We start from the raw sequence: 19,247 nt of genomic DNA, 5'->3' as shown, positions 1-19,247 counted from the left end.
ATCATCTTGCTTCAGGCAAATCACTTGGAACTCTTTGGTTACAGCCTCTCTATCTTCAAAATAATTAAAAATATTTTACTGTATAAAGCTTTCACCATAAATTAAATGCTAAAGGAACTATTATGTCTGAATTTAAAGGAACTGAAAACAATTTTTAACTGCACATTCTGAGCCAAACTCAGTCCAGTGGTAACCAAATGTAATCCAGATGAAAAACTCCAGGATTTCATTAAAAGCCTCACAAAGTCTTTTATTTGACTGCATAAATGGACAGAGCAACACCAGGTCCCAGATGCTCAGCTAATTAAGCAGGTTTACAGGGAAATAAGATTATAAATTGATGTGCTGGGTAATAGACTTACAGCTGAAATTAACATCCATGTGTGTGTGTGAGATAAGAGTTTAACATTTCTGACATTTCATCACAATAGCTGTGCCTTCCCGTTCTGCCACTGGGTTTTTTCCTCCTCTGCAATTTCCCCAGTTTCTCACATATTTGCAGACTCCCCTGTCAGAAGGTAGTGCTATGGAAAAGTAGAATATTGAGTGGTCAGCTGGTCATACAGGACACTGCATCTCAGTCAGACAAGGAAGTAAAGAGCACACAAGCATGAAAGCACTTGCAGACTGCAAAAGTCTGAGGTTATATATCCACAGTGCCACTGTTTTTTGCTCCATTTTATTTTAGAGAGCTTTCTTCATTCCAGCTAGCATAAGATCTATTTACCTACTTCAGTTTTTAAAGGGTCACCTTTTCCCTGGGATAGAAACCTGAAGTTCCATTTTATTTTGAAAGCTTTAAAATGGAAGAGTGGCTGTGTGGTTCTGCTGGAGTTTTATTGATACGTATTTTTTACGTAAAAATACACGGACAAAAAAGCCTATGTATTTTTTAATATAAATTACATTTACAGTAAAGGGTAATAAAATCAAGAGGAAGAGCAACATGGACTAGATTTCCCTAAAGAATTGTAATACCTGCAATTCAGGCTTTATCTTTCCTGACACAGCTTAAGTTGGAAAAAAAAAATCTGCGCAAGTTATTACATAAATCTAAGAAATAACTGCATGGTAAAAATCTAACTGCAACCCACAACTATCTTAACCACTATGAAAAACATATGTTTGACATAAAAATAACTGGCATTATGTTACCATGCAATGAAATCTCAGTATAAGTCATAGTTAATTATACATTCAGGGGAAAAAAGTGAATAATTTAACCCACATCTCAGAAAAACTCATAAGAGTGAAGCAAAAAGCATCCATCAATCCATTGTATCCCTACAGCATATTTCTGCACAACCGTAAAAGGAATAAGCAACAAAAAGTCTTATTCTTTACTAATTGAAGGATACATCAAAACTCTAATTAAAAATGTTCTGAACCAGATGATTACTCAAAGGTGTGCCTCAAGAGTACTTTAAGCCCCAGCAAAGCTTCCACAGTAAATTTGGAGTTGTGTTTTGGGAGCAGGGTGGTACAGAAGCAGGAAAACGCCACGTGAATTGTCCAGCCATGGTTTGTACTTTAAACAGGGAAAGCAAACTGCCCTGACCCATGCTGTCCTTTTGTTCAATTGGATTTCTTAGGCATCTCATTGATCACTGAGATTCTGAGCATCTTAGTAAGTTTTAAGAGAGCAATTCAGATATGCATTTGTTCACGAATACCATAGCTATCAAGCCATTGAAATTATTCTCCTTTGAGACACAAGTTAGTACTTTTGTTCATCTATCCCTCCTCTGATTAGAGACCATTTGTTAATGGATCTACACATCTGTGATCCTTTTGGTCAATGGTGAAATGGGATCCTGTCAATGGCTTTTTAGCTATTCCCACAAAGAATCCGGTTTTATATTTTATATAACTTTATAAGCAAACTTCTAATTATTTATGTGATTATAAGTTAGAAGATTTCATGGTTCTTTTGTTTACATATAGCACTGTGGCTAATTGCTTTTTGTGGTCCTGAGGAGATAAGGAAAGTCATTTTATTATCTACATTCATGACAATGATCAAGTCATGTATAGGAAAGAAAGGCTTTACTTTCAGCTTATGTAGAATGTCTGGGATATTCAATGTGAATTTGGTCTCAACTAAATCCCAAATTAAAGAATTGTTTCCAGATTCTGGAAACCAGAAGACATAGCCCAGTTCAGTGGAAAGTGTAGCTCTTTGCTGCACAGGAGATCCAATTTAACATTCCTGACGGTTTCCCCTGGCATAAAAATCTACTATTTGCTTAATGTGATTAAAGGATTATGGTATTGTATTTTGTATCTGAGAATTTACTTGGGTTTTCAGCTTTTAATCTATGATCGAATTGAACAGAAGTAATTTCCTCTTCCCCAAATTTCACTCATACCGTCTGCACCACTCATTCTCATTCGTAACCTGTTCTAAAATCAGTACTTGTGCTGATCTTACCTGTGTGGAAAGGTTTATTTCCTGATCTTTTCTACCCTCCAGGAATTAATGGAATACAAATCACACACTACAGTGTTGAATTGTGATAATAAGAATAGGGATTCTCAAGAACACAAGAGAGAAACCCCTTACCTGGTGTTAATATGTTGAGATAAAATATCTCAACATGTTATTATCCCATGATATGGGAACATGAATAGTCAATTAGTTTGGTTGTTGCTTTAATGTAAAAAATGTTGCAAAAAACCTTTTCCTTTCCTCCTTCATTTTTTCCTAACACCAGATATCATCCCTTATTACTCTCTCATACCTTTATGCAGTCTAGCTACAATTAATGAATCATCATTTGACATGATATCTAAACAAGATAACTCCCAATTCTTTTTGCTCGTTTGAAACATTTTCGCTTAAGCAATTCAGATTAAAAAGAAGTTTCAAAAAAAATTATCCAATCAACAAACAGGGTGAAAAGAGAATCATCAAAGTGGAAAAAACCCAAGAATGCTATTAGGAAACCCTCCCAAAAATTAAGATGTGCAGTGAAAATCTAGTTCAGGGAAAAAATGCAGAATGGTGCATGTAGGTCAGTAGCTTCTAGGGTTTGTGTGCACATCTATTCCTTTTGGTGGGTCCTTTTCACATATTTTTTTCACAATTTTGTTCATAATCACTTTGAAAAGCGAATAAATTAAAACATGGATAAGGTTTTGCAAACCAGAACTATTTTTGCAACTCTTCCAAAGATAGAAGTAGATTTTGAGATGCCACATAGTCATAAGATCTGCTCACCCTTAATGCAAATACCAGGACCGTAGTTGCTGTTCCATCTTCTGAAAATGCTGCAATTATTTTTGGTCATCCTTCAATGCCATCTCAGACAACTTTTAACACATCTGAAGGGGTACATATACTCACACTGGCTTGAAAGATTTGATCAAAGTTCACTAGAATTAGTTGGAGATTTCCATTTGTTTCAATAGGCATTGAATGAGGGCAGCATCATTGGGGTTTTGAATATTATTGCAATGCTGGATGGATTTTACTTAGCACTTTACATGAAGGGACACAGCCTACTGCAGGAAGCCAGAAGTGGAGATAAACAAGTAGGTTTTAAAAGACTTGCTTTCAAAGTGTGGCTTGCTTCATCTTTACTGAGTTTGAATTATCCTATAAATAGAGAAAAGATGAGGTATAAAATATTAGGCAGCATACAACCAACCACAAAGAAAAATGGAACAGCAGTAGAAAAAAGGGAGCATACAAATAAAAACACATATAGTAACGTGTAGTATACAAATCCCTCCCTGAATTAGTTTCTTACGCAGTTACTCAATTTCAGATATTGGTGTAGCCCTGCGAGCCTGTGGGTTTCCTGGTGTTCACACAACATAGCTTCTCAAATATTAATAGGATACTCATGTTTGACAAGAATTTACTTAATCAATTTATGGATTAAAAGTAAGCATCTTGACATTCCCATAAATCTGCATTTTAGTGATTAAAATGCTTAGAAGTTAGGATCTCAAAAACAGAATAGATATTTACGGAAAGATTTTTAAATGGTAACATTTAGAGGTAGGGTAAATACATTTAACCCTCACTGTTTCATTCTATCAAATGAAATATAGAATTGACTGTGCTAATGCACTTTAAGATCTGTTAATAAAGGACACCATTGGAGTTTTTCACATGAAATGGAAGACTTGCTTACAGAAACACCTTTCTTCATTTGTCTCTGTTATGTGCACCCCTCAAACCAGCACTTCAGTCTCGTCTTAGGCATTAGGGTAGTGAAAGCATTGACATCCTTCCTGCACAATCCTGGGGTGATCTGGGTCGAGATTTACCATGACATTTGAGGACTGCCTACAGAAGCCAACAGGATTATTCAGATTTCAGTCACATATTAGGGAAAATCAGACTTGAGGACAGTTGAAATACAGTAGGGAATGCTGTGAAGAAACAATCTGAACAGTGCAGCACAGAGAGATTTTTCTATAAGAAAAAATTAAGAATGGGGAAAGTATTTATAAAGCTTAAAATGGGTGAATAATTTGGGACATCAGTATGGAGGAGAGAATGGTGCTGTACTTTGAAAAAAAATAAAAAAGGTTATTTTCCTGATTCTTCCCTACCAAGTCCTCTTGTGGCAGCCCAATGGGAGTGCAATCACAAAACACACAATAGCCATAGAAATTATTAAATATAATGCAGAGGTTGAGGGGACACCACTGCAGCTTTATAGACTTCATGATCCCTATTTCAGGTTCCACTATGCTTTTCTTACAAAGTCCAATGTTCTTCTAAAGGTGACTGCTGTTACAGGTCATGCTGGCATTCAAGATCTAAAAGATTCTCCATCTTCTCTCTGCTCATCTGAAGACTCACAGGAATCTGTACCTCTAAGTTCATCACTGAATAACTTCTTATGAATATAATTTTAATTTAAATCATTTCATTGTTTTTCTTCCACTTTTTCATGTACAGCTCTAAAATTCTAATTTAAAAAATGTCTGTCGGTACATTTTTTTTTTCTGCTACCCACTTATAATTATTCTTTTTACTTTCCCTTTGCAGAAGGAAAAGTGAATAAAGTACATGCCACTGTACCATTGGGAATTATGACAAATCTAGGCTATCTGTACTACAAGAGATTTTCTTGTCACTTCACTATAACTATATGCAATAAAGAAAATCAAGCTTTTCAGTGTTTTGCAAGAAAATTATAATGAAAGCACCCTGCATTTCAGTTCAAACTACTGTTCAGCATTTTATTCCATTGACTTGCAGAAGAAAATAAAATCCTTTGCTGAAGACTCTTTGTACCATATTTCTGAGTTTAAGAATGATGCTCTTTTTAGAATTATAGGGAACAGTTCCAGGAGGGGAAAACTATAATGGGAAAATGTTGTTCACTGCATCCTCCAAAAAGAGTAATTTTTGAAGAAGTCTGCTGGTGGATACCATAAAATAAGATGATACCTTAATAATTTCAACTGGAACAGAGCTATGAGAATAAAGGCATGACTGTACTGCTCTTTTTCACTTAAGCAAGTTTAATTGTCATTTAGATTCCTTGGATCAAAAAGATGTAATTAAGCTGCCTTTCCTCTCCCCTCTGCTAATATACATATTGTGGAAAAAATGAGCACAGATAGCAGAGCAAAATTATCTCCAGTGCTGAGAACAGGGATGGTCCACAATACAACCTGAGACATGACATTCTGTATTTGGCACATTGCAATTCAGGATGTTTCAAACATTTTATTTGCACTTGCAGTCCAAGTTGTTCTTAAATTCACTAGATGAAAATGACATCTTTTCCTAATGGAGCCAGAAGCAAAGTCATATGTCAGTTGCCCAGCAGGATTTACTCTCTATTAATGATGATGGAATCTCATTATTCCCTCCTGAAGATTTGTTCTCACCATTATATTAAGTTTTATCATGATCAGATTTCTCATTTCATCACTAAAGGACAACTGAAGTAACATGTATTTACTGTAAATTTTGCTTTCATCTTCTGTCTGGCATTTTAACACTTTCAATTTTATTATTATTTTATTTTTTAAGTCTTTCTTCAGTTTAACTTTTTTCTACCTGTTCAGTATCATTTAAAACAGGGCACTTACATTTAATTGAGAAGTACAAAAGAGAAAAATAGGCCTTAATAACTCATTAAATATATTTTTACAGTTGAAAAATTCTCAAGGAAAGCAGAAGCTACAAATCCAGTTACTGAACATATTGAATGTCAGCTGTAATAGTAGATTTGAAAAGAAGCATTAATGAAATAAAATGTTGAGGTTTTTTATTAGTTTGTGTTTAGTTGTTTCATTTGTATTTGGTGAGAAACATGACTAGCTCAAATCACCTGCAACCCAGAGCGCCCAGGTTCTGTCTCTTCTCTGTTTATGACCGTGAGGACATCACATAATTTTTCCATTCCCTTCTTTCTACATTCTCTCCCTTGTTGTGATGGATTAGCAGCTGCCTTGAAATAATATATTAATACTTCATGTCGACCTGCTACAGGGAAGATGAATGGTCTGAATAAATTCAGTGAGGTTCTGTCTAGAGAAGCAGACAGGATGAAAATGCCTGTTTCAAGACAAGCATCTTCATACACAGTACTCTGAAGGAACACGCTGAGAACTCTCATTTATAGTCAGCCTACAAAACTCCTTTTGTATAGACCCTCAAGAAAGAAGATTCCCAAAGACCTGAAGCTTCAAAGTTGGCTACTCTCCAGCAAAGAGAAGCAGTAGCTCTTTCTGGGAGTAAGATTCACATACAGAATCCTAATGAGACCATTAAAAAAGCTTCACCTGCCAAAGCCATCATCTGTGCATGGTGAGATTTATGGTTAGGTAGGCTTGTAGGACTGCTAGCAAAAAGACTTTTTTCCAAGTCTTTTTTTCTCACTGAACACTATGTTTCCAGTGTTAAAAGAAATATTACTTTGATGAAGAAAGGCCTTTGCCACACATTCTACCAACAGCAGCAATTAAAGTGCTCTAGCAGTCTAGTCAAGAGAGGATAAAGAGACGTACTTTTATGGACAAAGGATTCTCCAGATTTAAAATTTGGCTATTGAGTTGTTTTGGTAGACTGCATGAAAACATCAGAGCTTTGCTGTAAACAAATCTGAAAAAAAAATGCAATATAGTCCATATTTTTTTTAATTTAGGGACTATCAGCCAGCTATTGACACTTCAGTTGCTGTAAAAATACAGCAATTTATCAAACTACTCACTAGCAACTGGAAGAACAGAAGAAAAGGAGACAAAGTACCTTGCAGAGGTGTAAAAGCCTACTCATTAAATTGTTACTTCTGGCTCCTGATCAGAAAGAAAAGGCTTTGTCTGGAGTCTCACATGAGCCTTCTGAACTGTTTGATACTGGTTTGAGTACTATTGGCTTTTTTTTTCCATTAGCACCTTACCTGGTTTTGTGTGGTAAGCATGTTGCAGCTTACCGAATGCAGAATGCATGGGCAGCTGGAAAAGTGGAGTGGAAAAGGAAATATTTCTTTCCTCTTATCAATAGAACCTTAAAGTGATGACCACAGATGATAAAGACAGTTTGCATTTGAAAGGAAGCTTGACAGATGTGTGGATTCTGAGTCTTGCTCTAACAGTAGTGAAAGAGTGACATTGCACCCTGGTAATGGGAAAAAAATGTATAATTCATTGTGTACAGAAATAAGTAAGAAAACCTTTATACCATGTTATCCATCCCAGCTTTGAACCCTGACAATGAAATCCTGTGGAGCAAGTATATCTTTTCCTCCACCACTTTTTGAAAGCAGCCTTTCACAGACCCCACCTCATTCTAAGGCAAATCTGTAGGTGTTGCAATTATATAAAGGACATGTTTGTTTGATAAATTCACTGTAGTTATATATCAAAATTAAAATAAAATGTGCAGTTGACAATATAATTTTATTTCTGTACAGAATTTCAGTCACGTTTTCTTTTACTTACTGAAGTCCTACAGGGTGAGGAAGAGAATCTTAGCAGAGCCACTACTGCACACCAATATTCCATGGTGTGGTATCCACATCACAACTCAAGACAGCCTTTGTCAAGCACTGGTCAAGGTCACCTTCATTGAGCTGTTCCTTCATTTTCTGAGCCTCTCAGTTTCCAACATAAGAGCTAATTATTGTGGAAGTTTTAAGGATGATCATGAAAAACACTGTAATTACAATCATGCCTCTTCTGATACATGTTAGCTACCTCGGCTTCATAAAAATAAACTAAAAACCAACATTAAAAATAAATAAATTAAAACTTCCCTTTTAAAATTACAAGCCTGCAAATAAACCTAGAACTAAAAATAATTCCCAGAATTTTTTGCATCAGAAAACAAAACAATCAGAAGAAAAATAACAGGAATTAGAACTTTTAAGGACATTATGAGGATAGACAGGCCAAAATTAACTAGCTCAATTGCAATATGAAACCAGTATGTGGTGGTTAGATGGAAGAAGTATGTTACTTTTGGGACATAGCCGCCAAAATTCTGGTTTTTTCCAGTTTCTATCAAGTCTGCATAAAACCCAGAAGACATAAGCCTTTACACATGTACTTAAACACAAATGAATGAATTATAAGTGTACAAAATACCAGTCAGTATATATAAAAAAGACATTCATAATTTTGACCTAAAGCAAAGTCTACCCTCTGCCCACACACAAAAGCTTCAGAGCTGTTACATTTTATTTTTCCAAAGAGAAACTAAACCCCCGTTTCACATGCTCAGAACGCAACATTTTTATTTAGTTATGAGTTGAAGAATCTGCTGTGCTAAAATTAAATTAAAGGAACAGTTTTATTAACTATCATGGGGTGTTTACAGTGTGAATCTAGGGTAGAACAGTATCTTTCCCTCTTAGAGGCAAATAAAACAGGATCAAGCATTTTAAAAAAGCTCAATTAGCTACTCTACTGTAATATCTGCATTTGTCCACATCTAGCATCACTCACTGTCTCTGCTTGGCCTGAATGTCACTTCTGCATAAATTATGTTAATTTGCACCTTAACTACTTTTTATAGCCCTGTGTCTCCACAGCAGAGCAAATCCAGCCTATCTGCTCCAGTTTCTGTTCCCTTTCTCATTTCATCTCTGAACCTTTCTTTCCATCTCCAGTGTTCATCTTTCTCTACCACAAAAGCTTCTTCCTTCCTTTTTCACCTTTTCTTGGATTTTAAACAATCTGCTTCTGTTCTGTGTACCTTATAAAACCTTAACTACAGCTTGGCATACTTTATCTGGTTTTACATAGATTTTTAAGACAACGAAAATATGGTTTTCAATGCATGCTAAAGTCCTCTATACATGTATAATTGTTACTTCTAACTTAATACTACAGCTACAGTACATGTAGAATCCACATTTCTTCCTGGTCATGTTTCATATCTTTTATCATTCAGTTTATTTTCAAGATTTTCCTCTAACTGGATATTAGTGCAAATATGTGATTATAAAGATAGAGGTTTTGAAATCCCTGATATGCCAGTCATGACGACACTATCTTAAGAGCACTATTTATGTATACCCTGCTCTTCATACAAACCTTGTGATCAACTTTCTGCACAAACCAAAAAAAATCCAATCATGCTATAACCTGTTCTATAAAATCCTGTCCCTTTTTCAGCATATTATGTTCTTGCAAGTCCTCCAATATTTTTGCAAGATTGAAACAGACATCTTTTCAATGCACTTTTTTTCTATATGATTCATAACTTCTGCAGTCCCAAATGCAAAGATTTCTTTTTCCATCCATTCTACAAAGACCCTTCTTCTGTAAATTCTGGTGCATACAACTCTTGCAATAAATATTTTCATTCTGCTTATAGGATAATTTCTACAGAAATCTAACTTACCAGCAACACAAACAAATTTACAACAATTTAACTGTATATTTAGGCCATAAGTATAGTAACTCAATCTACAGGAGGAGTCCATGCATCCCATGTGTGTACCCACCCACCCCTATACACCTCACTTGGCAGTCTGAAAAAATCCTGTGCAAATCTATATTTTGACTGTCAAATGTTTCTTCATCATAACTACTACACACAGAGCCCCTGCCAAAACCCTTAAAAATTATTTATTACCAAAGCTTTTTCATGTATGAAAAGGTAAATTTCAGTCATTCGAGAACTGCCATTACAATCTGCAGAAGGATACTTGAATGAACATACTCTGAAACTGTACATTAACAATTAGAAGAAGATAATGATGACAATAACAATACAATGAAAATCAAGAATAAAAGAAAAATAAATATATGACAAAGTTGGACGATAAAGTACAGTAATTTTGTGACTATAAGGTGCACCAGATTATAAAGCCCACTTCTGGGTGTCGGCAAATTTCCAAACTTTTTCCATATATAGGGCTGTAAGGATCAGTCTGAAGATTGCCTGATCTGCCTCACAATCATCGTCAGAGACTGAGACACTGGGACCCTTGAGACCCCTGGACCCCACCTCTCACTTTGGGCAGGAGTTCTGGTCTGGCCAAGGTGGATGCTTGCCAAGGGACTGTGTAGAGGTGTGTGTGCTGTACTGTCATGGTACAACGGACTCGGGCAGGTATGGGGCTAGAACAGCCGTACTTTCTGCACCTGATTCTTGAAGCCACGGCCCTATGAACACAATAGTCCATAAATCTCCCCACCTTTTGGTCAGCGGCCACTCACCTTGGAAAATGACTATAAAATTATTACTCTCCAAAGAGACTTTGAGACTTCTCCCCACGGATGGAAGACATCACCGGATGATCCAAGGATGTCCCATCTGTTGGTAGCTATTCCCCCTATTTCTGTCTCTGTCTCTGTCTTTCTCTCTCTCTCTACTTTGTCATCTTTTTATCTCTCTCCTTCTCACCATTACCCCAAAACCCCAACTTATTGTTGGCCCTCAATAAACTGCTTTGCTGCTTGCTGCTGAACAAAACCTTAGTCTCTTACTGTTGTCATTTGCTCCCTGTGGTCGAACGAACCATCACGACCCTTGCTCAGGTTGTGCAGACCGTGACAAAGGCGCACCAAATTATAAGGCGCACTTTTTTTTTGAAGTGAGGATCTGCACGCAACAAAGTAACGAATTAGGAACGGAATCGCGCTAGCCACACGGAGCCCCGCTGTACTGCGTGGGGCCGCGCGAGCCGAGCTGAGCCCCGCTGACCCGCTGCTCGGCTCGCAGCTCGCACTTCCGGGTTGTCAGCAAATTTCCGAACTTTGTCCATATACAAGGTGCACCAGATTATAAGGTGCACTTCTGGGTTTCGATCAAAATTTTAGGCTTTAAGGTGTGCCTTATAGTCATGAAATTACTGTATTTGATGTTGACAAAGATGATCAGAGTTAACAGGGCTTAACTTCTTTGGGCTTGGGGAAACTTTAAAATAAATTATTCAGTAAACATAGCGATGAAAAATGAAGTAAACTATAAGCTGGGGATCTTGCCAGAACTCCCTTTTATTTAAGCCATGAGATCAACAAATTACCTGGAAACACAACTGGAACATGTTCTAAGCAGAGAGCCTTAAGACAGTTTGCATTTATTCCTTCCAAAACAGGACAGTCGACTGTCTTGGAAGCTGAAAAATTGTTTAAACAAGCACAGTTATTATTACACCTCTGCCAACACCATCATTTAAAAACTACTGTCTTCCAAAGAAAAATAAAGAGCAAGTTGAATCAAGAAATACAGGTCTTGAGCCAAGTCTTAGAAAAGTAAAGTTACCAGTCTCACTGACACCAACAACTTCAGTTTTGATCCATTAACTTTAATAAAAGTAACACAAAACACTATTTGTTCATTTGTATCAGCATAGTTATTCATTACCATTTAATACATGCTTTGAGACTGTCATAAATTTTTAATAGATAGATTTTGCAAATAGATTTTTGCAAAAATGAGGAAAAGTATAATTAAATAATAACTTGGATTTTACATGTATATAATTCCGTGTAGTAATACACTTCAAGTATTTTAATTTCTATACCGATATGAGAGATGTAATAATTGTGAGCAGTTTTACAGTGATAAGGAGTTATTCTGAAGCACCTAAAGAGCCAGAGGAAATCACATATATAGATGGCATATATTAGCTAAATGACTTTTGAATAATTCAAAGAAAATCTTCTAAGACTGAAAGCTTAATATACTGGTCTGCTTTTAAAGTGATGCCAATAATGTAAAACTTAAAACATTCCTACAGAGCACTGTACTGTGAGCCTCATAGCAGCAATATTATCATTGAGATCATTTAGGGGATATAATACATTTCCCAAAAAAGCCGAGGGGAAAAGGTCAGTATCAATACTGACCCTAGAGAAATTCAGTAAGGTGTCCATTTGTAAGAGAAAATTTAACTATCCACTAAAGTTTATCAAGAGCACTGACAGGTTCTCAGTCTTTCCAGTGGATAAACTTAGACAGGGTTTTCCTCTAATATAATATATTTCCAGCTGAAATGCAAGTCTTGTGGTTTAATCCCCAACCAGCAACCAAGTACCACACAGCAGGATGGGGAGAAGAAGCTTCATTTGCAGGTCACAAAATAGTCTGGGTTGGAAGGGATCATCAAGCCCAACTCTTAGGTGAATGGCCCATGCAGGGACTGAACCCACCATGCTGGTGTTATTTGCATCATGCTCTCATCAACTGAGCTATTTCCATCAAGAAGTTAAGTTTCATAATTGAAATACTGAAAAATAGAATAATTATTGCAAAGAAAATGGAGATTACAAAAAGAGAGGTAACAACAAAGCCAAAGGGGGATGGGCAACAAAAAAGTGATGCACAATTCCACTGCTCATCACCAGTTGGTCAGTGCCCAGCCAGTCCCTGAACAGTGATCAGGCCCTCCTGGCCAACTCCTCCCAGTTTATGTACTGGACTCAGCCTTCTATGGATGGAAATCCGTTTGGCAGTTCAGGTCACCGGTCCCAGCCATGCTCCCTCCCAGTCTCTTGTGCCCACGCAGGAAATGGGACACTGAAAAGTCCTGGATTTAGGGTAACAAACCAAAACATCACTGTGGTATCAACGTGGTATTCTCATACTGAATCCAAAACTCAGCTCTGTACTGCACTTTTACTGTACATATTTTCTCCTATATTCAATACTATGGGTATTATCTAGTTTTGAGATAAACTTTATTCAGTGTTTCCTAACATAATGAAGAAATTTAATGTCACATAACACATATGATGCCACATAACACAAACAGATATTTCTAATTACAGGCAGATGGTGGTATGCATAATCTGTAAAATGTCCTTGAAAAACTTGCATGATTACATATAAACTTGAAAACAAGAATAATGTATCATGGCACTAATGTTGTAGCACCTGTGTCTTCTACAATACTGCTTTCTGCTGAAGTAAAAAGAGAACCAAATACATCAGCACAGTCTTCCTCCTCAGCTTTTTATCACAAAATCTGTAACACTGTCTTAGCCATCACAACACGAGGATAGGAGTTGGAAAAGTGCAAAACTTCCTGGGCTAAACCATGTCAGGCTTTGAGGTATTCATGGTCTGACTTGCACATAAAAGGGAACAAGAAGCTGATGGCATGTTTCGATATCAATATAAAATCTATAAAAGTTGCTGCTTATGAAAGCCAGTACTTCAAAATTCTTCTTGTAGCAGATGATGCTCTGTAAGCTCACTTGGTAAGGGGAGCAAACATAAGGTTTACTTTCACATACCTCTCCGTGTTGACTCCTCCTCATCATTTGAAACAGTAGGAGTATGTGTCATTATCTGCTCAAAAAAATCACCCATGATCTGTACAAGTATAATAATACATTCTCATTTCATTGTCATCACAAGGAGATTGTAGGTGTGCATAGAGGTGCGTTGTGTAGCAACAGTTGTTTCTCTATGCAGTGTTGGCATTTAGTGTAGGATGCTTTGAAGGGTAATCTCAAGAGCCAAGAGGAGTTTTTCTGCTTCAGCTGAAGTGCTGAAATTTTATATTAAGCAGGATATTGGTATCAATACATGTAAGTTAAGCCATTCTATTCCCATGGTGGTCCTGGGAAGTTTCACTACCTTCTTTATCTCTAAGATGCTCTTGCAGATGTGTTAGAGGCTTAAAGCCTTAAAGATTCTAAAGATCACCCTAAATGCCACATATTATTTCTTGTCACTTACTGCATGCATGCAACAGTTACAGGTTTCACTGAAATGCCAGTCATTTCCCTTCATCAGATGCTTCTCTAGATATTAGCTTAACTCACCTTCTACCTAAGTAGGAAAAAATTTCTGCATTTGCTGAAGAGCAAAAGTGAAACCTGACTTTGTCTCTCGTGAACAGCAAAACTAAAACCTGAACATTTCTCCTTGAACTGGTACAGTGTCAAATGAAGTTCAAAATCCTTCCTAAGAAGATAGAGTTATTACCTGATTCCCTAGGACACGTTACAAAGGAAGCAGGACACACAGCTTTGATACAACCTCATCTCCTGAAAAAGACAGAAGTGAAAGAAGCACAAAGAGCATACTAATTCAGCCTTTCTCTGGCTCCAATCCTTCCCTGGAACCAGTTATGCATCTGCTGTTTCTGGTATTCAGAAATCAATGAACAGGTCACCACAATGGCTGTGTGCTGTACAATTTTCTAAGTATCTGTATATTTGTTATGTTTGATTTATGATGTTTGGCACTAAAATATTTTGGCTGACCTGACTTTTCAGAAAAATGTTTGAAACATTTTACAAAAATGTGGTAACATCACTTTTTAGTAAAATAGTTGTATTATAAATTAATGGCAAATCCATTTACCTTTTTGCATCACCACAAATTATTAAACAAGTTGATTTTGTTGAATTCTTATTGCAGCCTCCAGCGATGTGATGGGGAATTTTGTTAAGCCAAGCTTGAACCTGTGTCCTGTATGTTTACAGAGGCAATCTTCCACATCCAAAAAAGACTGAAAGGGATTGAGAATTAATCCTGTCAATATGGTTCCTGTAGACTACCACACATTAGCTCATCCCTAATGCAGTCAAGTGTATAGAATGCCACAAAGAGGGTGAATCCTCCTGTGGTCCATTTCAGGCTTCACAAAATCTCAAAGATTTCCGCATGGCACCTCTCGATAGGCAAAAATTGACTGAGTCCCCTGTTGCTGAGCTCCCTTCTGTGCCTCCACAGAGCTGCTGCTGTATTTGTACAAGACATATCACATCACCTTCAGCATGTCTTTGGCCCTGATGAGTATCTAGTAAGAGGCACTAACATCTCAATCTACATAGTTCTGCTTCCTTCCATTCTTTTCCTTCCTCACTCAACACCACTCTTGCACAGCAAGAACTTTATCTACTTTCCAATTATGCAACTTATATTTTACCACCACACTACCATAAGCAAAGACTTTCCTTGAAAAGTAAAACCTTTCATAGAATAAATTGGAACTGCTCTCTTTGTTTGGTTTGGTACATTTTTCAAAACATTCACGTACTATAGAAAATAATCATAACATTCAAAATAACACTGTAAATATTCAGCTGCTCTCCTAAGGGTACAAAACCACTAAAAAAATATTCAGTTGCATAAATTATTCATCCATTCTGAAGTATATACTGTAGAGCATATCAAGCTGAGCTGTGCTCAATAGCTGTAGGATTTACAGACACCAGTGAGAGAGTAGCTTTAAAACTTGCTCTAGGTACCTATAGCAACCATCAATAATACAAACGTCCCCAAACGACCAACATTTTTGCAATTTTTCAAGAATCTATAAAACTTGGCTTTTTACAAAATGTACTGGGGTACTGGGGGGAAAATCCTATGGTAGAGAAAAAAAAAATAAGAAAAGGAGCTGAAAAAAGTCTAAGGCAAATATATTCGGTGGCAAAAGCATACATATTCCTGGAACAGGAAGGCAAGTGGCAGATTATTAACATGAAGTGGTGACAGCGCGATGCTATGTGAGTCAAATTGCCTGTTATTGTTGAGAATGCAATTAATTTTGTAAAGTGTTGTGCTAGGCTGACAGACAATTATCAGAAAAGTTTAAGAACTCGATCAAGTGCCAGAAAATGGCAGTGAGTGGAATAGAAAGTGTTGAACTGCCTGATTTCAGAGAGAAAGATTGGCAGGAGAAAAACAAAAACAAGAGATAAATGGGAAAAAAAGAGATGTAGGATGTGACATGCCTTTTTGTGTGACATTTTCTGCAATGCATCTGCTTCTTAATTATTTTTCAGAAGAGAAGCCCATTCCCAAGTTTCAAACAAATAAATAGTTGTCTTCTCTGTCTTTCTCAGAAATTGATTGTACAATACCAGTTCTTCTGAAACTTAAACCTGTGGAAGGGGCTGACATCTGGTCTGTGAGCCAAAGGAGTGAGCTGACAGAAGAAGAAATTGATAAGATTTGTGTTTACCCGTGAAAGGAAAAAGAAGACAAGGTCACTCACACAGAACTCAGAACAGAGAAAAACATCAGACACCTGAACTTAGAAAAATGAAACCATTATTTGTTTGCAAAATTCTTGCAAAAAGTCTGCCCAAAAACAGTGACACTGGCTGCTTTGTACCAATGAACACACAATAAAAGAACATTTTACCTGTTGCTGCATGTTGCTTTGTGTGTTGTGTCCATCCCAAGAGTGACATAAACCTTGACTTTGCTCAGGAGTACCACTGAGTCCTTATTCCAAAAAAGAGTTTATTTTAAAAATATTTAGTTTTTCTGTCACTTTCTAAATATCAAGCAATTCATCATTCTCTCTATAGGGACTTTAGCTATTAAACTGAGAGCTTATTCCCACATCTACCAGTCCAACCACCCTTAAGTACTTTGGACTAAACTTTCCAATACTTCTCAACCACTCTCAGTAAGAAAGATATTTAAATACAGAATTCCTTCTGATATTTAAAAAAAAAAAAAAAAAATCATTGTCAAAAGCGACAGTTTGTTCCCTTCCATTTTAGCAAAAGAAAAAAAATTGTAGCATTTTGGTCTCTTTCAGTTAGTTTTCAAAAAAATTAAGTTTGCCTTTATCTTAAGATATCTTTAGAATGATGGTCTGACCTCAAGAGATTTACTGTGCACTAACTGTGATCTGCTTCCCACTTGTCCCATGACTTTGGAATACTAAAATTTATTAATAATATATTAATTTATTAATAATTAAATCCTTAATCTGTACCATTTTACTGTATGATTCAGAGGGGATATTCTGCAAACATTGCAGTAACAAAGAGTATATTAAATTGTCATTGACTTGACATTTTCTTATTACTGAATTGCTTAACATATTATATAAGTGTTCTTTCATTGTTGAGATCTCTTCCTTTAAAGTAGGGGTACTTCAGAAAGTTCAGTGATATCTCCTTCTGATAGTTTTGAGATATAAGAAAGTGAAAAAACACCAAACTTTGCAGAAAGGTATCCTGAGTCCATTTTTAAGAGAAGCGTTAATTCTGATCAGAGACTAAAATGAATCACTAAATAACAATTAATTATCCACCAACTGTTCCTGTAACTTAAGCTCTACTGTAACTATTTATCTACCTTTTTAAAACTTAATAGCAAAACCAAGAAATGACACTTAAACCAAATAAATTATCTACTGAATTGTAAACTGGTTTCTAAAATATTTTGAAAGAAAACTTGTTTTCATTAGAAATAACTGTTAAACAAAATTGTTGCAGGTCCTGATTTGACAAAGTCTGCTCTGTAAAGCTCTCTTCCAGCAGTCAGGAGGGACTAAATGCTTAAGAAAGTATTTTCTCTGTAAAATGCTCCATCCACACTCTGTGAATCACTTTTACCACTGCATTCTTCCAGACATAGGCTGACTCAAATTTACCCAGAGTGTTAGACCTTCTGAAAGCCTTTCTCTGTTAGAACATGCAGATCCAGACTGGTAAAATTTTCCTTCTGCTATAAAGAGATGAGAGAAAGGGTAAGTACATGCAAAACTCAGACAAAATATATTTCACACAAACAATAAACTCCCAAGAACTTTGTCTGCAGCTACTCGAGTTTCATCCTACAGTAATTTGTAGTACAGTAGTTTCACGAATACAAGCCGCACGGATTATAAGCCGCACCCCCGGTGCCTCGACAATGTTGCTGTCTTTGTCAATAGATAAGCCGCACCCCGAATATTAGCCGCACTTTCGTTCGTCGCGAGAATCCGTGCGCAGCTTTCACAAATTGGCCAATTAGTAAGAGGATCGCGGCATAGCGGGCTTTACTGGCTCGGGGCGGGGCCAGGCAGGCTCGGCCCGCTCATGGTTGCCGACGGGGCCGGGTGGCCCAGCTCAGCGCCACGGCTCGGCGGGGCTGGCCGGGTGGTGCTGCCGCCGCCGCCGGGCTCGCTGGCCCCCCTCTCCCGTCAGCACCGCCCCGCTGCCGCGTTCGCTCGCCCGGCTGGCAGGGCTGCCGCCGCCGGGCTCGCCGTCCGCCCCGCTGCCGCTTTCGCTCGCCCCGCGCCGCGCCTCGCGAGCGCCGCGCCCGCCCCGCGGCGCTTTCGCGGCTCGCGGTTCGCGGCTCGCGGTTCGCGGCTCGCGGTTCGCGGCTCGCGGTTCGCGGCTCGCGGTTCGCGGTTCGCGGCTCGCGGCTCGCGGCTCGCGGTTCGCGGCGGCGCTTTCGCGGCTCGCGTCTCGCGGCTCGCGGCTCGCGGTTCGCGGTTCGCGGCTCGCGGTTCGCGGCTCGCGGTTCGCGGCTCGCGGCTCGCGGTTCGCGGCTCGCGGTTCGCGGTTCGCGGCTCGCGGCGGCGCTTTCGCGGCTCGCGGTTCGCGGCTCGCGGCGGCGCTTTCGCGGCTCGCGGCTCGCGGCGGCGCTTTCGCGAGCGCCGCTTTCGCTCGCCCCGCCGGCAGGGCTGCCGCCGCCGCCACCAGGCTCGCCGGCCGCCCCCTCCCGTCTGCACCGCCGCCGCGTTTCCTCGCCCTGGCCGGCACTGCAGGCCCCCGCACCGCCGGGCTCCCCCACGCTGCTGGCCCCGATTATGCTGGGCTTCCCCCGCTGCCAGGCAGCCCCACCCGCCGGCCTTCCTGCTTCTGCCATGCTCCCCTGCACTGCTAGCCCCAGTTCTCCCGGGCTCCCCCGCCCTGCTGGCTTAGGCTCTGCCGCCCTCCCTGCCCCGCCCTGCTGGCTCAGGCTCAGCCGCCCGCCCCCGACACTGCTGGCCCCGCCTCTGCCAGGCTTTCCCACCTCTGCCGGGGCCGGCCGGGCTCCAGCTTGGCTCGGGGCTGCCGCGGGCTCTCACTTCCGTGTTGGCAGATTTTAGAATTTTGTTAATGTATTAGCCGCCCCGGAATATTAGCCG

At 38.8% G+C, this 19,247-nt stretch overlaps 1 non-coding gene across 1 annotated transcript; it reads right to left on the bottom strand.

Annotated features, from left to right (window-relative positions):
- Positions 1 to 224: 224 nt before the first annotated feature.
- On the bottom strand, positions 225 to 17,978 carry LOC116998392. Its single transcript, XR_006163011.1, has 3 exons — positions 17,784 to 17,978; positions 11,454 to 16,618; positions 225 to 3,598 (listed from the first exon to the last, which is right to left on the bottom strand). It is a non-coding gene; the product is annotated as an uncharacterized LOC116998392 (transcript).
- Positions 17,979 to 19,247: the final 1,269 nt, after the last annotated feature.

The sequence above is a fragment of the Catharus ustulatus genome, chromosome 6 (genome assembly GCF_009819885.2).
Source record: "Catharus ustulatus isolate bCatUst1 chromosome 6, bCatUst1.pri.v2, whole genome shotgun sequence".
Lineage (NCBI taxonomy): Eukaryota > Metazoa > Chordata > Aves > Passeriformes > Turdidae > Catharus > Catharus ustulatus.
This window is presented reverse-complemented; position numbering and strand designations above follow the sequence as displayed.